At 31.9% G+C, this 16,790-nt stretch overlaps 1 long non-coding RNA gene across 5 annotated transcripts in view; it reads right to left on the reverse strand.

Moving 5' to 3' along the window:
- The window catches only part of LOC146517460 (uncharacterized), a 41,862-nt gene that overhangs the window by 23,590 nt on the left and 1,482 nt on the right, over positions 1–16,790 (reverse strand). For 2 of the 5 annotated variants that reach the window (XR_014874467.1, XR_014874464.1), the window contains exons 2-3: positions 8,785–16,318; positions 102–7,147 (exon numbers count right to left, since the gene is read on the reverse strand). This is a non-coding gene — a long non-coding RNA (uncharacterized LOC146517460). The remainder of the gene's footprint in view (positions 1–101; positions 7,148–8,784; positions 16,319–16,790) is intronic. The other 3 variants (XR_014874469.1, XR_014874468.1, XR_014874465.1) reach the window with 3 other exon arrangements.

A 16,790-nucleotide genomic window follows, 5' to 3' on the forward strand; every position in this document is an offset into this window, starting at 1 on the left:
CTTAAACCTACAGTACTGTAGGACGATGATTTACACCAGCTATTGGAAGGATTTAGTCTTCAAGACAGTTTGTAGCCAATGTGAGGTGATAACTTACATACCTGGAACACAGCACCACTCTCCAGTTTGTCATTTGGTCATCCATCCTTCTCATCGGGTTGGGGTAAGGCTGTCTTCTGGGTGGAGTATCTCTCTGTGTTAGCTGAATTGCTGAAGTGCTGAATGCTGGGAGAGGACAAGTGTAAAGCACCTGAAGACAAAAAGACAAAGAGAAAATCATGAATTCAAAGATCACAGAGTTGTTCAGTTTACTTTTCTTCTGTTATGTGTTTTTATCTTACCTCTGATCCCTTAGCCACAGGCTATACCTTATGTAAAAACAAGAGACCACCTTTACAGATTGAACAAATATTTGAAATTGTGGTGGCAGATTTCTTTTCTCATGTATTAATCACATATTTAATTATATCACATTAGTTATAGTAATATCACTTTCTCACTTTACTATAGTAAGAGTACTCCTCTCACTAGTTTACATGCATGTGGAATGTTAACACAGTGAGGCCATTGTAATGGGAGACGTTAAACAGATAGTGAGACTCCTTCTGCTTATCAGGGATAAGACAGAAAAAGACAGAAAAAGACAAAGAAAAAGACAGAAAAGCTTCTTACAGAAGACGTTACAGGTCTGTGAGAGCCAGGGATTTTCCTTGTTTGAGGTGACCAAATACTTATTTTCCACCCTGATTTACGAATAAATTCTTTACAAATCCTACCATGTGAATTCATGGATTTTTTTTTCACATTCTGTCTCTCACAGTTGAAGTGTACCTCTGGTGCAAATTACTGACCTCTGTCATCATTTTAAGTGGGGGAACTTGGACAATCGGTGGCTGACTAAATACTTTTTTCCCCACTGTACATACACACATAAACATTACAAGACATAAAAACAAGTGAAAGATATTTGCAAAAAACAGACCTCAGTGCAAGAAAGTTACTTACCAGCAATACAAGACATAGATACACACATAAACATTACAAGACACAAAAACAAGTGAAAGATATTTGCAATAAACAGACATCAGTGCAAGAAAGTTACTTACCAGAAACACAAGACATAGATACACACATAAACATTACAAGACACAAAAACAAGTGAAAGATATTTGCAATAAACAAACATCAGTGCAAGAAAGTTACTTACCAGAAACACAAGACATAGATACACACATAAACATTACAAGACACAAAAACAAGTGAAAGATATTTGCAATAAACAGACATCAGTGCAAGAAAGTTACTTACCAGAAACATTACAAGACATAGATACACACATAAACATTACAAGACACAAAAACAAGTGAAAGATATTTGCAATAAACAGACCTCAGTGCAAGAAAGTTACTTACCAGCAATACAAGACATAGATACACACATAAACATTACAAGACACAAAAACAAGTGAAAGATATTTGCAACAAACAAACCTCAGTGCAAGAAAGTTACTTACCAGAAACACAAGACATAGATACACACATAAACATTACAAGACACAAAAACAAGTGAAAGATATTTGCAATAAACAGACATCAGTGCAAGAAAGTTACTTACCAGAAACACAAGACATAGATACACACATAAACATTACAAGACACAAAAACAAGTGAAAGATATTTGCAAAAAAAAGACATCAGTGCAAGAAAGTTACTTACCAGAAACACAAGACATAGATACACATATAAACATTACAAGACACAAAAACAAGTGAAAGATATTTGCAAAAAAAAGACATCAGTGCAAGAAAGTTACTTACCAGAAACACAAGACATAGATACACACATAAACATTACAAGACACAAAAACAAGTGAAAGATATTTGCAATAAACAGACATCAGTGCAAGAAAGTTACTTACCAGAAACACAAGACATAGATACACACATAAACATTACAAGACACAAAAACAAGTGAAAGATATTTGCAATAAACAAGACATCAGTGCAAGAAAGTTACTTACCAGCAATACAAGACATAGATACACACATAAACATTACAAGACACAAAAACAAGTGAAAGATATTTGCAAAAAAAAGACATCAGTGCAAGAAAGTTACTTACCAGCAATACAAGACATAGATACACACATAAACATTACAAGACACAAAAACAAGTGAAAGATATTTGCAATAAACAGACCTCAGTGCAAGAAAGTTACTTACCAGCAATACAAGACATAGATACACACATAAACATTACAAGACACAAAAACAAGTGAAAGATATTTGCAAAAAACAGACATCAGTGCAAGAAAGTTACTTACCAGCAATACAAGACATAGATACACACATAAACATTACAAGACATAAAAACAAGTGAAAGATATTTGCAGTAAACAGACCTCAGTGCAAGAAAGTTACTTACCAGCAATACAAGACATAGATACACACATAAACATTACAAGACACAAAAACAAGTGAAAGATATTTGCAATAAACAGACATCAGTGCAAGAAAGTTACTTACCAGAAACACAAGACATAGATACACACATAAACATTACAAGACACAAAAACAAGTGAAAGATATTTGCAAAAACAAGACATCAGTGCAAGAAAGTTACTTACCAGAAACACAAGACATAGATACACACATAAACATTACAAGACACAAAAACAAGTGAAAGATATTTGCAATAAACAGACATCAGTGCAAGAAAGTTACTTACCAGAAACACAAGACATAGATACACACATAAACATTACAAGACACAAAAACAAGTGAAAGATATTTGCAATAAAAAGACATCAGTGCAAGAAAGTTACTTACCAGAAACACAAGACATAGATACACACATAAACATTACAAGACACAAAAACAAGTGAAAGATATTTGCAATAAACAGACATCAGTGCAAGAAAGTTACTTACCAGAAACACAAGACATAGATACACACATAAACATTACAAGACACAAAAACAAGTGAAAGATATTTGCAAAAACAGACATCAGTGCAAGAAAGTTACTTACCAGAAACACAAGACATAGATACACACATAAACATTACAAGACACAAAAACAAGTGAAAGATATTTGCAAAAAAAAGACATCAGTGCAAGAAAGTTACTTACCAGAAACACAAGACATAGATACACACATAAACATTACAAGACACAAAAACAAGTGAAAGATATTTGCAATAAACAAGACATCAGTGCAAGAAAGTTACTTACCAGCAATACAAGACATAGATACACACATAAACATTACAAGACACAAAAACAAGTGAAAGATATTTGCAATAAACAGACATCAGTGCAAGAAAGTTACTTACCAGCAATACAAGACATAGATACACACATAAACATTACAAGACACAAAAACAAGTGAAAGATATTTGCAAAAAAAAGACATCAGTGCAAGAAAGTTACTTACCAGAAACACAAGACATAGATACACACATAAACATTACAAGACACAAAAACAAGTGAAAGATATTTGCAAAAACAAGACCTCAGTGCAAGAAAGTTACTTACCAGCAATACAAGACATAGATACACACATAAACATTACAAGACACAAAAACAAGTGAAAGATATTTGCAATAAACAAACCTCAGTGCAAGAAAGTTACTTACCAGCAATACAAGACATAGATACACACATAAACATTACAAGACACAAAAACAAGTGAAAGATATTTGCAATAAACAGACATCAGTGCAAGAAAGTTACTTACCAGCAATACAAGACATAGATACACACATAAACATTACAAGACACAAAAACAAGTGAAAGATATTTGCAATAAACAGACATCAGTGCAAGAAAGTTACTTACCAGCAATACAAGACATAGATACACACATAAACATTACAAGACACAAAAACAAGTGAAAGATATTTGCAATAAACAGACATCAGTGCAAGAAAGTTACTTACCAGAAACACAAGACATAGATACACACATAAACATTACAAGACACAAAAACAAGTGAAAGATATTTGCAAAAACAAGACATCAGTGCAAGAAAGTTACTTACCAGAAACACAAGACATAGATACACACATAAACATTACAAGACACAAAAACAAGTGAAAGATATTTGCAAAAAAAAGACATCAGTGCAAGAAAGTTACTTACCAGAAACACAAGACATAGATACACACATAAACATTACAAGACACAAAAACAAGTGAAAGATATTTGCAATAAACAGACATCAGTGCAAGAAAGTTACTTACCAGAAACACAAGACATAGATACACACATAAACATTACAAGACACAAAAACAAGTGAAAGATATTTGCAATAAACAGACATCAGTGCAAGAAAGTTACTTACCAGAAACACAAGACATAGATACACACATAAACATTACAAGACACAAAAACAAGTGAAAGATATTTGCAAAAAACAGACATCAGTGCAAGAAAGTTACTTACCAGAAACACAAGACATAGATACACACATAAACATTACAAGACACAAAAACAAGTGAAAGATATTTGCAAAAAAAAGACATCAGTGCAAGAAAGTTACTTACCAGAAACACAAGACATAGATACACACATAAACATTACAAGACACAAAAACAAGTGAAAGATATTTGCAAAAAAAAAGACATCAGTGCAAGAAAGTTACTTACCAGAAACACAAGACATAGATACACACATAAACATTACAAGACACAAAAACAAGTGAAAGATATTTGCAAAAAAAAGACATCAGTGCAAGAAAGTTACTTACCAGCAATACAAGACATAGATACACACATAAACATTACAAGACACAAAAACAAGTGAAAGATATTTGCAAAAAAAGACATCAGTGCAAGAAAGTTACTTACCAGCAATACAAGACATAGATACACACATAAACATTACAAGACATAAAAACAAGTGAAAGATATTTGCAATAAACAGACCTCAGTGCAAGAAAGTTACTTACCAGCAATACAAGACATAGATACACACATAAACATTACAAGACACAAAAACAAGTGAAAGATATTTGCAAAAAAAAGACATCAGTGCAAGAAAGTTACTTACCAGAAACACAAGACATAGATACACACATAAACATTACAAGACACAAAAACAAGTGAAAGATATTTGCAATAAACAGACCTCAGTGCAAGAAAGTTACTTACCAGAAACACAAGACATAGATACACACATAAACATTACAAGACACAAAAACAAGTGAAAGATATTTGCAATAAACAGACATCAGTGCAAGAAAGTTACTTACCAGCAATACAAGACATAGATACACACATAAACATTACAAGACACAAAAACAAGTGAAAGATATTTGCAAATAAAAGACATCAGTGCAAGAAAGTTACTTACCAGAAACACAAGACATAGATACACACATAAACATTACAAGACACAAAAACAAGTGAAAGATATTTGCAATAAACAGACATCAGTGCAAGAAAGTTACTTACCAGAAACACAAGACATAGATACACACATAAACATTACAAGACACAAAAACAAGTGAAAGATATTTGCAATAAACAGACCTCAGTGCAAGAAAGTTACTTACCAGCAATACAAGACATAGATACACACATAAACATTACAAGACACAAAAACAAGTGAAAGATATTTGCAAAAAAAAGACATCAGTGCAAGAAAGTTACTTACCAGAAACACAAGACATAGATACACACATAAACATTACAAGACACAAAAACAAGTGAAAGATATTTGCAATAAACAGACCTCAGTGCAAGAAAGTTACTTACCAGAAACACAAGACATAGATACACACATAAACATTACAAGACACAAAAACAAGTGAAAGATATTTGCAATAAACAGACATCAGTGCAAGAAAGTTACTTACCAGCAATACAAGACATAGATACACACATAAACATTACAAGACACAAAAACAAGTGAAAGATATTTGCAAAAAAAAGACATCAGTGCAAGAAAGTTACTTACCAGAAACACAAGACATAGATACACACATAAACATTACAAGACACAAAAACAAGTGAAAGATATTTGCAATAAACAGACCTCAGTGCAAGAAAGTTACTTACCAGAAACACAAGACATAGATACACACATAAACATTACAAGACACAAAAACAAGTGAAAGATATTTGCAAAAAAAAGACATCAGTGCAAGAAAGTTACTTACCAGCAATACAAGACATAGATACACACATAAACATTACAAGACACAAAAACAAGTGAAAGATATTTGCAATAAACAAGACATCAGTGCAAGAAAGTTACTTACCAGAAACACAAGACATAGATACACACATAAACATTACAAGACACAAAAACAAGTGAAAGATATTTGCAAAAAACAGACCTCAGTGCAAGAAAGTTACTTACCAGCAATACAAGACATAGATACACACATAAACATTACAAGACACAAAAACAAGTGAAAGATATTTGCAAAAAAAAGACATCAGTGCAAGAAAGTTACTTACCAGAAACACAAGACATAGATACACATATAAACATTACAAGACACAAAAACAAGTGAAAGATATTTGCAATAAACAGACATCAGTGCAAGAAAGTTACTTACCAGAAACACAAGACATAGATACACACATAAACATTACAAGACACAAAAACAAGTGAAAGATATTTGCAATAAACAAACCTCAGTGCAAGAAAGTTACTTACCAGCAATACAAGACATAGATACACACATAAACATTACAAGACACAAAAACAAGTGAAAGATATTTGCAATAAACAGACATCAGTGCAAGAAAGTTACTTACCAGAAATACAAGACATAGATACACACATAAACATTACAAGACACAAAAACAAGTGAAAGATATTTGCAATAAACAGACCTCAGTGCAAGAAAGTTACTTACCAGAAACACAAGACATAGATACACACATAAACATTACAAGACACAAAAACAAGTGAAAGATATTTGCAAAAAAAGACATCAGTGCAAGAAAGTTACTTACCAGCAATACAAGACATAGATACACACATAAACATTACAAGACACAAAAACAAGTGAAAGATATTTGCAAAAAAAAGACATCAGTGCAAGAAAGTTACTTACCAGAAACACAAGACATAGATACACACATAAACATTACAAGACATAAAAACAAGTGAAAGATATTTGCAATAAACAGACCTCAGTGCAAGAAAGTTACTTACCAGCAATACAATACACATATAAACATTACAAGACATAGATACACATATAAACATTACAAGACACAAAAACAAGTGAAAGATATTTGCAATAAACAGACATCAGTGCAAGAAAGTTACTTACCAGAAACACAAGACATAGATACACACATAAACATTACAAGACACAAAAACAAGTGAAAGATATTTGCAATAAAAAGACATCAGTGCAAGAAAGTTACTTACCAGCAATACAAGACATAGATACACACATAAACATTACAAGACACAAAAACAAGTGAAAGATATTTGCAAAAAAAAGACATCAGTGCAAGAAAGTTACTTACCAGAAACACAAGACATAGATACACACATAAACATTACAAGACACAAAAACAAGTGAAAGATATTTGCAAAAAAAAGACATCAGTGCAAGAAAGTTACTTACCAGCAATACAAGACATAGATACACACATAAACATTACAAGACACAAAAACAAGTGAAAGATATTTGCAAAAAAAAAGACATCAGTGCAAGAAAGTTACTTACCAGAAACACAAGACATAGATACACACATAAACATTACAAGACACAAAAACAAGTGAAAGATATTTGCAATAAACAGACCTCAGTGCAAGAAAGTTACTTACCAGCAATACAAGACATAGATACACACATAAACATTACAAGACACAAAAACAAGTGAAAGATATTTGCAAAAAAAAGACATCAGTGCAAGAAAGTTACTTACCAGCAACACAAGACATAGATACACATATAAACATTACAAGACACAAAAACAAGTGAAAGATATTTGCAATAGACAGACATCAGTGCAAGAAAGTTACTTACCAGAAACACAAGACATAGATACACACATAAACATTACAAGACACAAAAACAAGTGAAAGATATTTGCAAAAAACAAACCTCAGTGCAAGAAAGTTACTTACCAGAAACACAAGACATAGATACACACATAAACATTACAAGACACAAAAACAAGTGAAAGATATTTGCAAAAAAAAGACATCAGTGCAAGAAAGTTACTTACCAGCAATACAAGACATAGATACACACATAAACATTACAAGACACAAAAACAAGTGAAAGATATTTGCAAAAAAAAGACATCAGTGCAAGAAAGTTACTTACCAGAAACACAAGACATAGATACACACATAAACATTACAAGACACAAAAACAAGTGAAAGATATTTGCAATAAACAGACCTCAGTGCAAGAAAGTTACTTACCAGAAACACAAGACATAGATACACACATAAACATTACAAGACACAAAAACAAGTGAAAGATATTTGCAATAAACAGACATCAGTGCAAGAAAGTTACTTACCAGAAACACAAGACATAGATACACACATAAACATTACAAGACACAAAAACAAGTGAAAGATATTTGCAAAAACAAGACATCAGTGCAAGAAAGTTACTTACCAGAAACACAAGACATAGATACACATATAAACATTACAAGACACAAAAACAAGTGAAAGATATTTGCAAAAAAAAGACATCAGTGCAAGAAAGTTACTTACAGAAACACAAGACATAGATACACACATAAACATTACAAGACACAAAAACAAGTGAAAGATATTTGTAGTAAAACAGACCTCAGTGCAAGAAAGTTACTTACCAGAAACACAAGACATAAATACACATATAAACATTACAAGACATAAAAACAAGTGAAAGATATTTGCAGTAAACAGACCTCAGTGAGAGACAGTTACTTACCAGCAATACAAGACATAAATACACATATAAACATTACAAGACACAAAAACAAGTGAAAGATATTTGCAAAAAAAAGACATCAGTGCAAGAAAGTTACTTACCAGAAACACAAGACATAAATACACATATAAACATTACAAGACATAAATACACATATAAACATTACAAGACATAAAAACAAGTGAAAGATATTTGCAGTAAACAGACCTCAGTGCAAGAAAGTTACTTACCAGAAACACAAGACATAGATACACACATAAACATTACAAGACACAAAAACAAGTGAAAGATATTTGCAAAAAAAGACATCAGTGCAAGAAAGTTACTTACCAGAAACACAAGACATAGATACACACATAAACATTACAAGACACAAAAACAAGTGAAAGATATTTGCAATAAACAAACCTCAGTGCAAGAAAGTTACTTACCAGAAATACAAGACATAGATACACACATAAACATTACAAGACACAAAAACAAGTGAAAGATATTTGCAAAAAACAGACATCAGTGCAAGAAAGTTACTTACCAGAAACACAAGACATAGATACACACATAAACATTACAAGACACAAAAACAAGTGAAAGATATTTGCAATAAAAAGACATCAGTGCAAGAAAGTTACTTACCAGCAATACAAGACATAGATACACACATAAACATTACAAGACATAAAAACAAGTGAAAGATATTTGCAATAAACAGACCTCAGTGCAAGAAAGTTACTTACCAGCAATACAAGACATAAATACACATATAAACATTACAAGACATAGATACACATATAAACATTACAAGACACAAAAACAAGTGAAAGATATTTGCAATAGACAGACATCAGTGCAAGAAAGTTACTTACCAGAAACACAAGACATAGATACACACATAAACATTACAAGACACAAAAACAAGTGAAAGATATTTGCAAAAAAAAGACATCAGTGCAAGAAAGTTACTTACCAGCAATACAAGACATAGATACACACATAAACATTACAAGACACAAAAACAAGTGAAAGATATTTGCAAAAAAAAGACATCAGTGCAAGAAAGTTACTTACCAGCAACACAAGACATAGATACACATATAAACATTACAAGACACAAAAACAAGTGAAAGATATTTGCAAAAAAAAGACATCAGTGCAAGAAAGTTACTTACCAGAAACACAAGACATAGATACACATATAAACATTACAAGACACAAAAACAAGTGAAAGATATTTGCAATAAACAGACATCAGTGCAAGAAAGTTACTTACCAGCAATACAAGACATAGATACACACATAAACATTACAAGACACAAAAACAAGTGAAAGATATTTGCAAAAAAAAGACATCAGTGCAAGAAAGTTACTTACCAGAAATACAAGACATAGATACACACATAAACATTACAAGACACAAAAACAAGTGAAAGATATTTGCAATAAACAGACATCAGTGCAAGAAAGTTACTTACCAGAAACACAAGACATAGATACACACATAAACATTACAAGACATAAAAACAAGTGAAAGATATTTGCAATAAACAGACCTCAGTGCAAGAAAGTTACTTACCAGAAACACAAGACATAGATACACACATAAACATTACAAGACATAAAAACAAGTGAAAGATATTTGCAGTAAACAGACCTCAGTGCAAGAAAGTTACTTACCAGCAATATAAGACATAAATACACATATAAACATTACAAGACATAAATACACATATAAACATTACAAGACACAAAAACAAGTGAAAGATATTTGCAATAAACAGACATCAGTGCAAGAAAGTTACTTACCAGAAACACAAGACATAGATACACACATAAACATTGCAAGACATAAAAACAAGTGAAAGATATTTGCAATAAACAGACCTCAGTGCAAGAAAGTTACTTACCAGAAACACAAGACATAGATACACACATAAACATTACAAGACACAAAAACAAGTGAAAGATATTTGCAATAGACAGACATCAGTGCAAGAAAGTTACTTACCAGCAATACAAGACATAAATACACACATAAACATTACAAGATATAAAAACATGTGAAAGATATTTGCAAAAAAAAGACATCAGTGCAAGAAAGTTACTTACCAGCAATATAAGACATAAATACACATATAAACATTACAAGACATAAAACACATATAAACATTACAAGACACAAAAACAAGTGAAAGATATTTTCAATAGACAGACATCAGTGCAAGAAAGTTACTTACCAGAAACACAAGACATAGATACACACATAAACATTACAAGACACAAAAACAAGTGAAAGATATTTGCAACAAACAAACCTCAGTGCAAGAAAGTTACTTACCAGCAATACAAGACATAGATACACACATAAACATTATAAGACACAAAAACAAGTGAAAGATATTTGCAATAAACAAACCTCAGTGAGAGACAGTTACTTACCAGAAACACAAGACATAGATACACACATAAACATTACAAGACACAAAAACAAGTGAAAGATATTTGCAATAGACAGACATCAGTGCAAGAAAGTTACTTACCAGAAACACAAGACATAGATACACACATAAACATTACAAGACACAAAAACAAGTGAAAGATATTTGCAAAAAAAAGACATCAGTGCAAGAAAGTTACTTACCAGAAACACAAGACATAGATACACACATAAACATTACAAGACACAAAAACAAGTGAAAGATATTTGCAATAGACAGACATCAGTGCAAGAAAGTTACTTACCAGAAACACAAGACATAGATACACACATAAACATTACAAGACACAAAAACAAGTGAAAGATATTTGCAACAAACAAACCTCAGTGCAAGAAAGTTACTTACCAGCAATACAAGACATAGATACACACATAAACATTATAAGACACAAAAACAAGTGAAAGATATTTGCAATAAACAAACCTCAGTGAGAGACAGTTACTTACCAGAAACACAAGACATAGATACACACATAAACATTACAAGACACAAAAACAAGTGAAAGATATTTGCAACAAACAAACCTCAGTGCAAGAAAGTTACTTACCAGAAACACAAGACATAGATACACACATAAACATTACAAGACACAAAAACAAGTGAAAGATATTTGCAAAAAAAAGACATCAGTGCAAGAAAGTTACTTACCAGAAACACAAGACATAGATACACACATAAACATTACAAGACACAAAAACAAGTGAAAGATATTTGCAATAGACAGACATCAGTGCAAGAAAGTTACTTACCAGAAACACAAGACATAGATACACACATAAACATTACAAGACACAAAAACAAGTGAAAGATATTTGCAACAAACAAACCTCAGTGCAAGAAAGTTACTTACCAGAAATACAAGACATAAATACACACATAAACATTACAAGACACAAAAACAAGTGAAAGATATTTGCAACAAACAAACCTCAGTGCAAGAAAGTTACTTACCAGCAATACAAGACATAAATACACATATAAACATTACAAGACACAAAAACAAGTGAAAGATATTTGCAAAAAAAGACATCAGTGCAAGAAAGTTACTTACCAGCAATATAAGACATAAATACACATATAAACATTACAAGACATAAATACACATATAAACATTACAAGACACAAAAACAAGTGAAAGATATTTGCAATAGACAGACATCAGTGCAAGAAAGTTACTTACCAGCAATACAAGACATAAATACACATATAAACATTACAAGACACAAAAAACAAGTGAAAGATATTTGCAATAAAAAGACATCAGTGCAAGAAAGTTACTTACCAGCAATACAAGACATAGATACACACATAAACATTACAAGACACAAAAACAAGTGAAAGATATTTGCAAAAAAAAGACATCAGTGCAAGAAAGTTACTTACCAGCAATACAAGACATAGATACACACATAAACATTACAAGACACAAAAACAAGTGAAAGATATTTGCAATAAACAGACCTCAGTGCAAGAAAGTTACTTACCAGCAATACAAGACATAGATACACACATAAACATTACAAGACATAAAAACAAGTGAAAGATATTTGCAAAAAAAAGACATCAGTGCAAGAAAGTTACTTACCAGCAATACAAGACATAGATACACACATAAACATTACAAGACATAAAAACAAGTGAAAGATATTTGCAATAAACAGACATCAGTGCAAGAAAGTTACTTACCAGCAATACAAGACATAGATACACACATAAACATTACAAGACACAAAAACAAGTGAAAGATATTTGCAATAAACAGACATCAGTGCAAGAAAGTTACTTACCAGAAACACAAGACATAGATACACACATAAACATTACAAGACACAAAAACAAGTGAAAGATATTTGCAAAAAAAAGACCTCAGTGCAAGAAAGTTACTTACCAGCAATACAAGACATAGATACACACATAAACATTACAAGACACAAAAACAAGTGAAAGATATTTGCAATAAACAAACCTCAGTGAGAGAAAGTTACTTACCAGAAACACAAGACATAGATACACACATAAACATTACAAGACACAAAAACAAGTGAAAGATATTTGCAACAAACAAACCTCAGTGCAAGAAAGTTACTTACCAGAAACACAAGACATAGATACACACATAAACATTACAAGACACAAAAACAAGTGAAAGATATTTGCAATAAACAGACATCAGTGCAAGAAAGTTACTTACCAGAAACACAAGACATAGATACACACATAAACATTACAAGACACAAAAACAAGTGAAAGATATTTGCAAAAAAAAGACATCAGTGCAAGAAAGTTACTTACCAGAAACACAAGACATAGATACACACATAAACATTACAAGACACAAAAACAAGTGAAAGATATTTGCAATAGACAGACATCAGTGCAAGAAAGTTACTTACCAGAAACACAAGACATAGATACACACATAAACATTACAAGACACAAAAACAAGTGAAAGATATTTGCAACAAACAAACCTCAGTGCAAGAAAGTTACTTACCAGCAATACAAGACATAGATACACACATAAACATTATAAGACACAAAAACAAGTGAAAGATATTTGCAATAAACAAACCTCAGTGAGAGACAGTTACTTACCAGAAACACAAGACATAGATACACACATAAACATTACAAGACACAAAAACAAGTGAAAGATATTTGCAAAAAAAAGACATCAGTGCAAGAAAGTTACTTACCAGAAACACAAGACATAGATACACACATAAACATTACAAGACACAAAAACAAGTGAAAGATATTTGCAATAGACAGACATCAGTGCAAGAAAGTTACTTACCAGAAACACAAGACATAGATACACACATAAACATTACAAGACACAAAAACAAGTGAAAGATATTTGCAACAAACAAGACCTCAGTGCAAGAAAGTTACTTACCAGCAATACAAGACATAGATACACACATAAACATTACAAGACACAAAAACAAGTGAAAGATATTTGCAAAAAAAAGACATCAGTGCAAGAAAGTTACTTACCAGCAATACAAGACATAGATACACACATAAACATTACAAGACACAAAAACAAGTGAAAGATATTTGCAATAGACAGACATCAGTGCAAGAAAGTTACTTACCAGAAACACAAGACATAGATACACACATAAACATTATAAGACACAAAAACAAGTGAAAGATATTTGCAATAAACAAACCTCAGTGAGAGACAGTTACTTACCAGAAACACAAGACATAGATACACACATAAACATTACAAGACACAAAAACAAGTGAAAGATATTTGCAACAAACAAACCTCAGTGCAAGAAAGTTACTTACCAGAAACACAAGACATAGATACACACATAAACATTACAAGACACAAAAACAAGTGAAAGATATTTGCAAAAAAAAGACATCAGTGCAAGAAAGTTACTTACCAGAAACACAAGACATAGATACACACATAAACATTACAAGACACAAAAACAAGTGAAAGATATTTGCAACAAACAAACCTCAGTGCAAGAAAGTTACTTACCAGAAATACAAGACATAGATACACACATAAACATTACAAGACATAAAAACAAGTGAAAGATATTTGCAGTAAACAGACCTCAGTGCAAGAAAGTTACTTACCAGCAATACAAGACATAAATACACATATAAACATTACAAGACACAAAAACAAGTGAAAGATATTTGCAGTAAACAGACCTCAGTGCAAGAAAGTTACTTACCAGCAATACAAGACATAGATACACATATAAACATTACAAGACACAAAAACAAGTGAAAGATATTTGCAAAAAAAGACATCAGTGCAAGAAAGTTACTTACCAGCAATACAAGACATAGATACACATATAAACATTACAAGACATAAATACACATATAAACATTACAAGACACAAAAACAAGTGAAAGATATTTGCAATAGACAGACATCAGTGCAAGAAAGTTACTTACCAGCAATACAAGACATAAATACACATATAAACATTACAAGACATAAAAACAAGTGAAAGATATTTGCAATAAACAGACCTCAGTGCAAGAAAGTTACTTACCAGCAATACAAGACATAAATACACACATAAACATTACAAGACATAAAAACATGTGAATAATATTTGCAATAAACAGAAATTAGTGCAAGAAAGTTACTTACCAGCAATACAAGACATAAATACACACATAAACATTATAAGACATAAAAACATGTGAATAATATTTGCAATAAACAGACCTACGTGCAAGAAAGTTACTTACCAACAATACAAGACATGAATACACAAATAAACATTACAAGACATAAAAACAAGTCAAAGATATTTGCAACAAGCAGACCTCAGTGCAAGACAGTTACTTACCAGCAATACAAGACATAAATACACACATAAACATTATAAGACACAAAAACAAGTGAAAGATATTTGCAACAAACAGACCTCAGTGCAAGAAAGTTACTTACCAGCAACACAAGACATAAATACACACATAAACATTACAAGACATAAATACACATATAAACATTACAAGACATAAAAACATGTGAAAGATATTTGCAACAAACAGACCTCAGTGCAAGAAAGTTACTTACCAGCACTACAAGACATAAATACACACATAGTCATTATAAGACATAAAAACAAGTCAAATATATTTGCAATAAACAGATCTCAGAGTAATAAAGTGACTTTCCAGCATTGAATCCTCCTCTTCAGGGAGGGTTTTCATCTTGCACATCGCTGACACGCATCAGCATCCAGTTCTTTATGAGAAAAGGGGAAGAGTGAGGGAGGGATATACTCACCGTCACCGACACGCTGGGCATCAGTGTCCTGTGCTTTATCAGAAGAGATGGCGTTCAGGAGCCTGTCATCCAGGATCCTGATGACTTGAGAAAGGCCTTTTTCTGCAGGACACTCAACCCCATAGTCAAGACAGTCTGTAAGGAAACAAGTTTAAAATAACATTAGGAATGTAATAAACACCCAGTGCTAAAGTAACAGACCTACATCTGTTAGTTTGAGCAGATGATGACAGTAGGGCATTTTAGGCTACATTTATGTCAGACTGAGTGACACTTCGACTTTTTCATGTGAGATCAAAAGATGTCAACTAAGTTCACATCATTAAGTGAAGCATCCATTTTTAATAGAAGAGCACCAAACCTCCACCAAGGCAGCTCACTCTGTGCACTCTACACTTTTAAGGTAACACTATTTTATTTTGTATACATTCATTTTGTTTTATTTGTCCTTTTTAAACCTTTATGCAAACACTACGTTGGAGTAGGTAATGGATGATAGGTACTCATTTGTAAATAACTGGACATGAATAGCTTGTTACATAAATATACTAAGGGGAAATGTATAACTAACTAGGCAGCTCATTCTCTTATTTATTTATTTATATAT

This window comes from Neolamprologus multifasciatus, chromosome 6 (assembly GCF_963576455.1).
Source record: "Neolamprologus multifasciatus chromosome 6, fNeoMul1.2, whole genome shotgun sequence".
In the NCBI taxonomy this organism is placed as follows: Eukaryota; Metazoa; Chordata; class Actinopteri; order Cichliformes; family Cichlidae; genus Neolamprologus; species Neolamprologus multifasciatus.